General features: G+C 38.7%; 1 protein-coding gene across 2 annotated transcripts in view; it reads right to left on the minus strand.

Moving 5' to 3' along the window:
- The window catches only part of klc4 (kinesin light chain 4), a 46960-nt gene that overhangs the window by 33966 nt on the left and 91 nt on the right, over positions 1 to 12903 (minus strand). For both annotated transcript variants that reach the window (XM_079889670.1, XM_079889671.1), the window contains exon 1: positions 12835 to 12903. This exon is cut by the window's right edge. The gene's annotated coding sequence lies outside the window, so the exon portion shown is untranslated. The remainder of the gene's footprint in view (positions 1 to 12834) is intronic.

The following is a 12903-nucleotide window of genomic DNA, read 5'->3' on the forward strand; positions in this document are numbered from 1 at the left end:
TGGCAGTATATTAAAATAATTTAAAATAATTACAAAAATCATCATTTTCAATTGAAGATTCAATAGCTGAATTTTCTCGTTTAATTACCAATGAATTTCCATGAGTTTTCTAGTCATTTGTGATTTACAGTTTTTTTTAAATATATATTTTTACTCACAAATAACAATTTCTAGAGCTTGACATAACTAGAAAAAGTTGTATTTATTATAAAAATGATCTAAACATTAAATGAAACAGACAATAGGCAATAAGCATCACAACATTATAATGTGCATTATGAAAAATAAATATACAATTTTAGATGTGCTAAAGATGACATAAAAATGATGCATCCTTACGCATTTGTGTATGAATCTTAAACAGCAAGTTAAATAAATGTACAAAGGGAACAATTTAAGTGCCCCTATAATGTTTTTTTTGGATATTACCTTTCACGTGGTGTGTAATATAGCCGTTTCTGAATGTAAAAGATCTGCAAAGTTTCAAAGATCAAAGTACAGATAAACAGAGTTGTCTCCTAAAAGAAAGAAGCGATTCTGAACTGTCTGAAATGAGTTGTCAGTAATTCCAGTTTTACTTCCTGCACGAAACAAATGGTCCTCTACCCACCCTCAAACACTGTAAGAGTTTGTTTCGTGTTCTCGACATGTTTGTTTTCTGAGCAGCAAACTCAAAGCAAATCCACTTTGATGCACTGCCTGCCAAAGACTGAAGACTCGCTGGAATTTACTGGAATTGACTCTGAAAAATGTACGCCATCGTTACTGTCCATATCACTGAGTATCAAGTGCTGAGGAAGATCCAGAATTGAAATTTAGATATGGTTAGGAGCATTTGGTTTCTGACACATGCTGTAAGCGGCTGACCAATCACAACACACTGGGCCATCGGACCAATCACAACAGTCTGATCAATCAGAGCAGAGTAGACCAATCACAACAGACTGGGTCATCTGACCAATCAGAGCAGAGTAGACTAATCACAACAGACTGGGTCATCTGACCAATCAGAGCAGAGTAGACTAATCACAACAGACTGGGCCATCTGATCAATCAGAACAGAGTAGACCAATCACAAAAGACTGGGCCATCTGACCAATCAGAGCAGAGTAGACCAATCACAACAGACTGGGTCATCTGACCAATCAGAGCAGAGTAGACTAATCACAACAGACTGGGCCATCTGATCAATCAGAACAGAGTAGACCAATCACAACAGACTGGGCCATCTGACCAATCAGAACAGAGTAGACCAATCACAACAGACTGGACAATCTGACCAATCAGAGCAGAGTAGACCAATCACAACAGACTGGGCCATCTGACCAATCAGAGCAGAGTAGACCAATCACAACAGACTGGGTCATCTGACCAATCAGAGCAGAGTAGACTAATCACAACAGACTGGGCCATCTGATCAATCAGAACAGAGTAGACCAATCACAACAGACTGGGCCATCTGACCAATCAGAACAGAGTAGACCAATCACAACAGACTGGATCATCTGACCAATCAGAGCAGAGTAGACCAATCACAACAGACTGGACAATCTGACCAATCAGAGCAGAGTAGACCAATCACAACAGACTGAGCCATCTGACCAATCAGAACAGAGTAGACCAATCACAACAGACTGAGCCATCTGACCAATCAGAGCAGAGTAGACCAATCACAACAGACTGGATCATCTGACCAATCAGAGCAGAGTAGACCAATCACAACAGACTGGACAATCTGACCAATCAGAGCAGAGTAGACCAATCACAACAGACTGAGCCATCTGACCAATCAGAACAGAGTAGACCAATCACAACAGATTGGATCATCTGACCAATCAGAGCAGAGTAGACCAATCACAACTGATTGGATCATCTGACCAATCAGAGCAGAGTAGACCAATCACAACAGACTGGATCATCTGACCAATCAGAGCAGAGTAGACCAATCACAACAGACTGGGCCATCTGACCAATCAGAGCAGAGTAGACCAATCAGAACAGAGGAGGAGGGGTTTAGAATGACACTACAGTTTCAGACACTATGAGAAAAGAGGTGATGCTGCAATGTATATTATGAGAACATTGTTTTTGACTTTTGCATTTAAAGGTTTTTAAAGGTTTTTTGCATTTAATTTTAAATGCATTTAAAGGTCCCGTATTATGCAAAATTCACTTTTGCATGCTGTTTGGACATAAATGTGTGTTGGCAGTGTGTGTACACAACCACCCAAGAGTGATAAAAATCCACTCACTCCTTTTTTATTAATCCCCATAAATCATCAGCACTGTCTCCCAACAACCTGTGTTCAGAATGCTGTTTTAGTGACATCACTAAGCACAGGCCCCGCCCACGAGTGTTGACAGACACTGCCGTTTCAACATAGCCCCGCCCTGATCGAGTTCACAGCTGCTGCACTGAGGAGAACGTCTCCCAAGCGTTGTAGGTGTTGTGTGGCTGGATGTATTAATCCACATAGCTCTCTCTATTTACTCCAGAAATCTGAGGCAGCCGCTGAAGACGAGGTGGAATTATTTTGTTTTTAAAGAAAATGCTCCCTCATCTCTACCGAAATTCGTTTATGTACTTGCGCACTTTATAACTTACTGTGTTTACTCAGCTCTTACGGTGATTTTCTGAAGTAAAACTGATGCTTCATCTTTTGTGTGATGTACAATAAACTTTATTAAACTCATCAGTATATGTTTGATCATCATTCGGACCTGGTCCGAAACAGCAGACTTGTAGGCTATTAATAATGGATACATACAAGCAGATGACAAATACGTTATAATAACCGTAATTAAACTACTAAACTATACCTGTTCCATCTCTATACAGCACTCTGACTCTGTAGGCATTATTGTCCGACTCGAAATGAACACCGTTACTGAGAGTTTCTGATATTATCATCATTCCGTGAGGTGAAATTGTCCTGAGAGACTGAGCGCGAGCTCGTGAGGCTCCGCCCCCTGTGCCGGCAGCAGCAGCTCATTTGCATTTAAAGGGCACACACTAAAACAGCGCGTTTTTCTGAGCCCCAAAAAATGACAATTTAAACATGCTGTAAAAAATTATCTGTGGGGTATTTTGAGCTAAAACTTCACACACACACTCTGGGGACATCAGAGACTTATTTTACATCTTGTGAAAAGGGGCATAATACGGGACCTTTAAACATATCGTAGGAGACTCAAAAACAAATTAGGAACCTTTAAAATAGCATGATAGGGGCACTGTAAATTATTAATCACATTTACTTGTATGCCATGATTCAACCAAAATCGACCAAATTTGTGTCATGTGGGTCCCTTCATCTTGTATCCAACAGTCCACCCAATTAAGCACTCATTTTTCAGTTCTTCTGAAACCACCAAATCACAGCTGCACCTGCTGAAACCAGCCAATACTTCCTGTCAAACAATTATTTGAAGCTTCACTCCAAAATAGTAGTTAAAAGCTTTAAAATCTGCTGATTGTGACGCATTTACACTTCGCCCTGAATCCCCGTCAACATCAGTCTCATGCTGTGATACCCACTCATTCAGCCTCCACAGGTCACGTGATCCCACTGAATCAATAATGCCTCGCATCCAACACTGACCCGTCACAAGAGGGATAACAGTCCATTCCGTCTCACAATAAGTACAACAATGAATGCATGTGTTATAATGCATCAAAAGGCTTTAACAAAACAGTTTAATGAAATTAAACACTATATACAAAGAATTATATTCATGTCATTGGTTAATGTGGCTATACCTTTCTTTTACACGTTAATTTCCACAAAGAAAATCATTGACTTGGAAGTTAACCCTTGCTCTGATAGTCCTCTTTTAATAATTAACCAGAAAGGAATAACTGAGGCCAGCCACAGCTGTTAGAAGAACAAAATTTTCCCATTGAGGCTTTCTATGTAAACTACAGCATCATGGGAAATGCCCGAACATTTGGCCCGGTTTGCTGTCTAGACGAGTTGAAGCTATTTGCAGATTTTGTGCAGTCAGTGTTGACAGATTTCACAGAAAATCACGTAGTGTATGATGGGTACAGACTCCAGAATATGATTCCATCCAGTCGGAGGAGAATAAACATGTTCAATATTTTGAGCTGATTTTGAGAACACATTGTTTTAATGTGTCAAGCGTTTTCAAGCAACGCAACATGTTTCTACCCCGGAAATCCAGAGTTCTCGCAAGAGCACAGTTTGAATTTGCTCATTAAAGCTGCAGTCCGCAGTTTTTCCTCTTTGTCTCCATCTCTGTTCGAAATCTGCAATTGCAGTTATTCGCGGAATTATCAACTTTACGTGCGTTGTGCCCTGGCACGGCACAGCGCGGATGAATCCAGTGTTTTGAGGAGAATGTGCGGCTGTCAATCACTGTGCCGGTGTGGATACTGGCGTTCGCAATCACAGATCCTACATTTTGGAAGTATGACCAACATAAGAATCTTCACCGGAAAATGTCGTCTGAACAAGTAAGTAACATCCACTTTTGACCAACTAAGGGGAAAAAAGCATTGCAGTAAATCGCGCTGATTAAATCTAACGATCGCTTATCATATCACATCAAACCGTGCAAATTATACTTTGTTCTCAAATTGTTAATGTTAACAACATCAGCATTGCGTGACTACATTTAATGCCCTTCCGATATTTGTCCTTGTTTTCGCATGGGCCATTTGCAGTCTCTTTTTTTCTCCGAAGTCCGAAGTCTTTCACGTTTTACAATGGGTGAATCTCCAGTTGTCACTCCACCACCAACATCCTCACACTCAATATAGCCGACTAGCCGAGACTCTTCTGTATGTGGACAGACGTGACGTAATGACGCAAAGACATGCTCGAATTTCCAGCGGAAATCCACCAGTACTACTGGAATTAAAAACATTATTACAAGCTTACCGTTGTGAATCGAGCTAAGGCAAGCAGAGAGTGTTGAACACTGGCTGGTTATGTACTTGCTCAAAAAAATATTTTGGATCATTTTTAACCCAAAAAAGCTACGGACTGCAGCTTTAACTATGCCCTTGTAGCTGAATTTGCTCAGCGAGTTACTCTGGCATTGAGTAATGATGCTCATTAACTATGCCCTTGTAGCCGAGCTGCACCAATCACATCGGTGTATCTGATGTAGGCGGGCCAGAGGCGAGCTAAACAGATGACGACAGCGCTAGTGACAGCGACAGTGATTGCTCGTAGTGTTATCCAAATGCGTGCAGTGAGATTTTAAAATGCATACTTGGTGCCGCCCCTCGAGTTGGGCGATTTTCATTACTCGATGCCAGACCCTTAATCTTTCACATTTGCTGTTTTGGGACAGTCTGGTAGCGTGTGGTCTTGTGTAGCCAGACCTTCAGACTGATGGCACATGGTTTGGACTCCATTGCAGCGTTCATTGGCCAAGGACCGCCGAAGGTCTGACTAAAATGTCAATCACAAATCGTTTTCTTCAGCATCATGTTTAGGGGTGTGAAATAATAGAGCGACGTGTAGGGCTAAAACTCTTTAAAGCACCTATGTTGTAACTTGTGAGCTTCACATACTTTTGAAAACCCAGAGTTTAGTTGATCGTGAAAAGCAGTCATTGTCACAGCTGTAAACACGACAGCTTTCTTCTTCCATGAGGGGGTTTGGCATCACGATGGCTTTGTTTCCAGGCGGACCGTTAAAGAACGCAACACACACGTCTCCCAGAAATCCTGTAGAATTCAACCAATCAGATGACGACTTCGAAACTCCTGGAAGTGTTTTAAACTTTGTGTGCCTTATGCATCAGACGTTCAGTAAACGTAGGTGTGACGTCTGATGCTTGCTACAGCAATCCTATAAGATCATTACAAATCACACTGTACGACATGGATCTAATAAACTTGGTTAAGACATGCATGTAAACTGTACGATGAGGACACCTATTGATTCGTAAGCTACGACGCAAGAATAAAACGTCATCAGCATGCGCTAGTGGTAAACAAATAGAGCAAAATGATTCACACTTTGGCAAATGTGGTTTATATGTGTGGTGATAAAAAGAGGAGGAAGCGAAAGAGGAGAATATGGATGCGATCATGTCTAGGGAAAAGAGGCCAACTTGGCACACCAATCTTACAACTTAGCTTGAGGGTAAGTCGTTTTACATTTTAACGCCATGTCGCTTTGATCAATACGCCATTTCTTGTTGCATTTTTATTGGCTAGTCAGTAGATGTAGGTCGTATCAGCAAACACACTGTGAGATGATCATGCTAAATCTCTGACACTGTCAGAAAATGATCGCAGGTTATCTTTGGTCGCACAACCGTGACAACGACCGTCTTTGAACCTCTCTCACTGTACGACGTAGAGCCACCGTTTAGGAGCCACGATTGGTCATCTTTCGTCTGGGACAGCCCAGAATCCTACAATGTGTACCGGGCATGAGGCTGAGACCAGGTAGTGTGTGATCCTCAGTTATTTAGTATATGATACTAGTAGCCTTTTAGCAAGTGTGTGTATCTGCAGGTCGGAGTAATGGGCGTGCCGAAAGGTCTCTGGTTTCTGTCTGTTAGGGTGTGGATACAAAGGGTTAGGGTTATAGTTTCTGTTGTAGCATTGTGTGCCTTTTGGCATGGCCATTACAGCTACCCCTGTCTCCATTTCAGGTTTAGATTAGACTACTGCATGTGTGCATTTAGGGTACGTTTACATGGCAATGATGTACTAAAAATGGGATAAAAATTATTTCGCGTTTTTCACATACAGACGACAATGTCATCAAACCAATCCCCTTTCACACAGATCTATGAAAATGACTAAAAACGCTGTATTATTCATGCCAGGCCAGTAGGTGGCGATGTCACTATGTAAAGAAACACTACGCGCCTATAAGCTGAACACGTAATACACATGCGCATGACGTCAGCGTTTTCACAGATTCAAGTTTTTGTTAACATGAGACGATAACGGCATAGAAGGCTTTCACGGCTTTCACACCGGGTAATTCTAGGAACTTAGTTGTAGGAACGAGCCACCAGGGTGGATCCCCGAGAACTAATGGTTCCCTTAGGAACTTTTCCTGGTTGCATTCGCACCACCAGTAGGATCTCTGAAGTGACGAAAGCTTGTTGTTGTGACTTTTATTTTGACGGCACTGAGAACGCCAGCCAGAGCCTGAGCACATAGTGCTCGCATTCTCCGTGTTCATTAGTTTAAGTTCTGTCTAAGAGTCCTGTCTAATATGTTATTAGATATAACTGTTATACATAGAAAGTAAACAGTAATGAAAAGTTATTAGCGTATGTCGGGTGGTTGATGTCCAGTGTTGCTGAGCAGAAATACTTAATCATGTTTGTCCTGGTCCCCTCAAAGGTGTGTTGGATTTTCTCCTCAGCGTAAAGATTAAGAAGTCCATCTATCACTGTTTTCCATGTTCGTAGAGTTAGTTTCTGGAGTAAATATATAGGCTATAATCTGTTTGTGAACCCTATGGCGGGTTCTAGTGTTTCGCGTGCAATCGGCCAATCAGCGAACACTAACGTCACTGTAGTTCCTATAGTGCTGGTTTAGACCCTACTCTAGTTAGTTTCTCCAAAAGGAGTTCCTAGAACTAAAATCGTTCCTCGTTCCTGCGGTGCGAACACGTCAAAATCCGGGAACATCCACCAATAGTTCTAGGAACTATGAAAAGGTTCCTCCGGTTCACTGTAAACCCTAACGCTCAAAATAATTAATTGTTTTGAGTGGGACAAACTTAAATTAAACTAATTAGTTCCGTCAAATTAACTTATATGAGTATTTAGCACTTTCTTTTTCTTTCAAGTTCACAGAACTGATATATTTTAAGTAAACTTGAACTGTTTCATTGTTTTGAGTTTTATTAAATTATTTCTTTTAATTTAGACAAAAACTAAAGTTGAACTGAAACGGCTGGGATGTCTATTTCCCAGCATGCTTTGCCGATGGCACTCGAAAGGGAGAGTAAATGCTAAAATTAAGTGTAATATAATGTTTTTTTTTTGTGCAAGATTAATGTTAAGTGGGAGATTTAGTATTGATTAATGTTTTGTTATGCTAATTTAGAAGAATTTCTGTTAATGTTGGTTTTAGGATAGTTACCATCATGATGACAATGATTTGAGAGCAAATAAAACCTTTATATTGCTGCACTCATACAGCAAGTGCTACTGTATAACACAGTATTGTTAACATGTTAACAAATGAGTATGTTAGCAAACTAGCTTGTTAAAGCTAGCTAAGTTTATACTAATAAAAGTGTTCACATTGAGATTACATGAAAGTTTTAAGTTAAATGTGTGAATTAGCATACTCAAACATTTCAAGTTAAGAACAATTAAAATGTATAGCCTAAGTACAACATAAAAATCTGCCGGTTCTGCTTACTTTGAATTTCTTAACTTAAAAAATTTGAGGCAACTGATTGCCTTACATTTTTTGAGTTTTGCCAACTTATTCGGGTTTACAGTGTGCGAAAGCCCCTATAGTTTTCAAAAACATACACTTTAAAGCACATTTTCAAAAGTTTGTGTTTTAAGGCCTCTAAAAAATCCCGGAAAATATCAAAATCTCACACAGTAAAGCTTGGTGCGTAAGTAGCAGAATTTTAAAATTGATAGCAAACCTAAAATTGTGCTTTCTTGAATCTTGTAAGCACCGTAGCCACTGCATGTTGACCCAGCTAAAGACAGCACCTGTGTGTGTGTGTGATGCCTGTGCTCTGTAGTGTTTTCCAGCCTTTCCCGAACTAACCACTCAACCCTCTCTGATATCCATGGCAACAGAAACAGAAACAGAAATAGAACACAAAAATTTGTCAGTGACAAAATCTGAGAAACCTGGACAAGTATGTGTGCATGGACATTAATAATGTTAACAAAGATTAATAAAAAATACTGGAACAAATGTATTGCTCATTGTCAGTTAATGCTAGTTTATGCATGGGACATTATTGTAAAGTGTTATCAGATTTACTTTCCTCAAAATATTTACTTTTTTTTCTTTGTCTTCTGAGGTAAATTATGGCCTGGATGGTTTTTCGGGAGATTCAACTTCATGAAGATAAGGAAAGACTGCTTTTGACAGATCTACTGAATCCTCTTCCACATCTTTCCAGGTGTCTGAGGACAAGACTTATGGACAAAAGCTTATGGAGAATCTTTCGTCACAGCCATTATGATTCAGTCCTTGAACTGCTCCATGTCTTGTGACTGTTACTACAGCGAATTAGGATTTCAATCAATGCTTTGATTCCCTAGTTGCTGAAAGCTGATTCAAAGGCAACTACTATATGCTCAGTATTTGTTTCTTGAGAAACCACTTTATGATTCACCAAAGCCTCGTCTAAATATCTGTTGAGTCAATGGGGAAGGGTTTCTTACCTAAATGTCTCAGTGTTTCAGTCTAGAACTAACTTGATTCATGGCCTCTTATGCTTATTACAGGCAAGTCCTTACAAGCTTCAAACGCATCTGGGTCATTGACAAAGAGTGGCCACGGTGAAAAAACACATATTGGTTTTATATGATTTTAAAAGACTCTTATACCATTTTCAACAAAAATTTAAATTTAAATTCCCTCAAACGTGATTATACACATCTTATTTTTAATTCGTAATATCGTTAAATTTTAAGGGAGTCGCACCACATGACATTTTACAACCTGAACTCACCTTTCAGAGTCATAAAAAGATGAAAAGATGTATCAAGGATGAACCTTTCAACCTTAACACAAAGTCATAATGGGTTAGGGTTAGTTTTATGTTTTATAAGTTTCTGCATGTTGGTTGCACCACATTACTGCGAATACGCAACATTTTTCATCTATCAAAGGCACACTATGCAAGATTTGTGCCTTAATATAACAGCTTCAGGTCATTTAGATGGTAAACGAACTCGTAGTAGGGCGAATCACCCCGATAGCAAAGCAGGGCAGGTTTGAGAGGTGTCGCCCCGACAAATCTCCCGAGAATCACGACTTGCTTTACGGCACGACGTCACATACATCAACGACATATGAAGCAGCCTCTGTGGAAGACACGCATTTCAGACGTGAATCACGGCAGAGTCGACGAAGAAGACGAAGAAAGCGCGGTCGGAAGAGTGGTATTTACCACAGTAACGTTAAAAACAAGTACTCCACTGCGACTCTAGGGGGCGCTGTTTGAGAAAACCAGTAACTGCATTGTATGCCTTTAATAATAAATGGTTTTGTTAAGATATTTTATTAACAGAAATACTTATGCCAAACTATTTTGGCATAAGTAAATAGTAAATAAGAAATAACAACCAGCACCGATGCCTCGTGGAGTTTGTTTTGACACGCGAGGCTGCGATCATTAACACTTCAGATGCAGATTTAAAACAGACAATGAAACGGTATGTATACCGTACAGGTTTTCATATCATTATAAAGTAATTAATTTGTAGACTAGATGCTGCATTGGTGGAGAACAGCTAACATCAGTAGTTCCTCAAGCGGTTAAAACAATGTGACAAAAACACACGCAAGTCTTACCCAAATGTTTAATGTTACTATTGTTTCCATCTATTTGCATTCGTTTATATCCAGCTGGTCGCGTTTATGCATTCGTTATGCAGCGAAGTTGCATATTCAAAGCTAGTGACGTGAGAAAGTAAACTGTGTTGTCGACAGAAACATGCAAACAAATCAGAAACGCATTCGATTTCAGTGTAATAATAATTTTTTTTTTTTTTTTATTAGATAATCATCAAGAAAAAAGAAGCAAAAGTGTGAGAGTATACATACAATATACATGTGTCTAATTGAAATGCTACGGCATTTGTATAGATGTTTAAAGATGGCCATCTCTAAGCATGACGTTGGATTTATATGAAACAATAACACTTCACAATAAGAGAGTCCATTTGTAACATTAATAAATGTATTGTTCATTGTTGATTTCAGCATTCACTAATATATTTTTACATTTTAAAGTCGTATCTCTTAACATTTGTTAATGCACTATGGACTAACGTGAATGATCAAGGTATAATTAATATATTCATATTTTTATATTTAAAAAGTGCAGTGTATTTTCATGGTTCAGTGCTGTTTTTTTTGTAATAAAGTTCAGCACTATTTTATGTGTTATGTTTGTTTGTCATTCTGTATCCACTTTAAAAACTATTGGTTGATTAATCTGTTATCGGCCAGCGTGGGCCAACCTAGTTATCGTTATCGGTGAAATCCATTATTGGTCAACGTCTACAAATAATTGCAAAGAAATGGCAAGTACATTGAATTAAATGTGACATTTATAAACAGAACGACTGAAATAGTATTTTCTTGTGAAATATAGTCCAGCAATCTTTGTTTAACATTTTAACAGTGTATGTATGAACTGCATTTTTTTGCTAAATAAATACCGCTCTAACTTAGACTAACCAGTGTGTATTAGTGACATTTGCTAATTGTGGTCAAGTTTTGTGATTTAAGATGATTAAACTGTGTACTGTGCCATTACTTATATAGGTGAAACGACATTTTCACCAGGTAGAAGAGCTAAAACTAGGGACGCACCGATATGAAAATTTAGACCGATACCGATAACCGATAAATCTTTATATTTGAAATCCGATAACCGATATATTGGCCGATAAATCTAAATTTTTATATAATTTTTAAAAGCCTGATTACAAAAACAAAAGTCTCACCATTAAAATCCATGTCCCAAGCACACAATTATAATGATGTTCTCATTATAATTTTATCTGAAACCAAAAGCATCATGTTGAACAGTGCGCATCTGAAGTGCCTCAGCTAAAGGAAATAATCCATTATTTATCGGCTTTAATATATCGGCCAAATTTTCTTAATGGCCCGATAACAAAAACATTAAAAATGAACATATATCGGCCGATACTGATACTAAACACCCTAGTAGCCAACCCCCACTTATATTTCCTTCAGGAAATGTAAAAAAAAATCAAGTTAACCCATTATCAGATCAACCAGAGAGTAAACAGCACATAATGTGTGCCCTAGCATACTTCACTTGTAGTTTGTAGATGTCAGTGAGCATGTTATGCAGTGCTGTAATGCTGACTCTTATCTAGACTGCATTATTGACATGAACTGTTTGCTGAAGTGAGGAGTGGCACTAAACCTCGTCCTCCTGATGTACAAATGTGCCGGCGGGGATCTTAGACACAAGAGAGTGCAAGAGAAACTGAATATCCAGGTTTATATTGTAGTTTAAGTCCTACTTTTACAAACTGTATTATTGGTACAAACTGAATTATAGGTGTAACCTGTGGTCAGGTCATTTATATTTGAAAATGTCTGTATAAAACTAACTAATATAGATGTTACCACATGAGGAAGTATTTTAAATACAAGAAAACACATTACAAGCAGTAGAAAATTATGTGTTTGCATAATGATATAATAGCCATTGCGTGTATAGGGTGTTGTCAGACACAGTAAACATTACATCTACTGTACTGGAGTGTTTAGACTATGAAAGTATAGTATGCAATAATAGGCATTAGATATACTGTAATACTGTACCAGGTGTTTATGTACTGTATATAGGGTGTTGTCCTGATGCATGAGACAGTCAGTCCATAGGTCACTGTCTGAGTTTATGACACTGTCCAAATAACCCAACCCAACCCAACCACACACACACACACACACTCGATATTACTTATAATAACACACAAAGAGATAAAAAAAAAATCCCTAGCCCCTTTGCTTACATAACACACTCATTTAAATGTAATCGTACTGTATGGTTACCTCAGACTAATAACACAAATATCGACATGTGTATTATAACAAAGACACTCTTTGATGCTCATTAACATATCAAAACATACCTGCTACGATCACTGCTCCGTTCACTGCGACTGATGTATTAAATCAAGGCCAAACAAAGAGAAAATACA

The sequence above is a fragment of the Squalius cephalus genome, assembly GCF_949319135.1.
Source record: "Squalius cephalus genome assembly, chromosome: 13".
NCBI classification, from domain to species: domain Eukaryota; kingdom Metazoa; phylum Chordata; class Actinopteri; order Cypriniformes; family Leuciscidae; genus Squalius; species Squalius cephalus.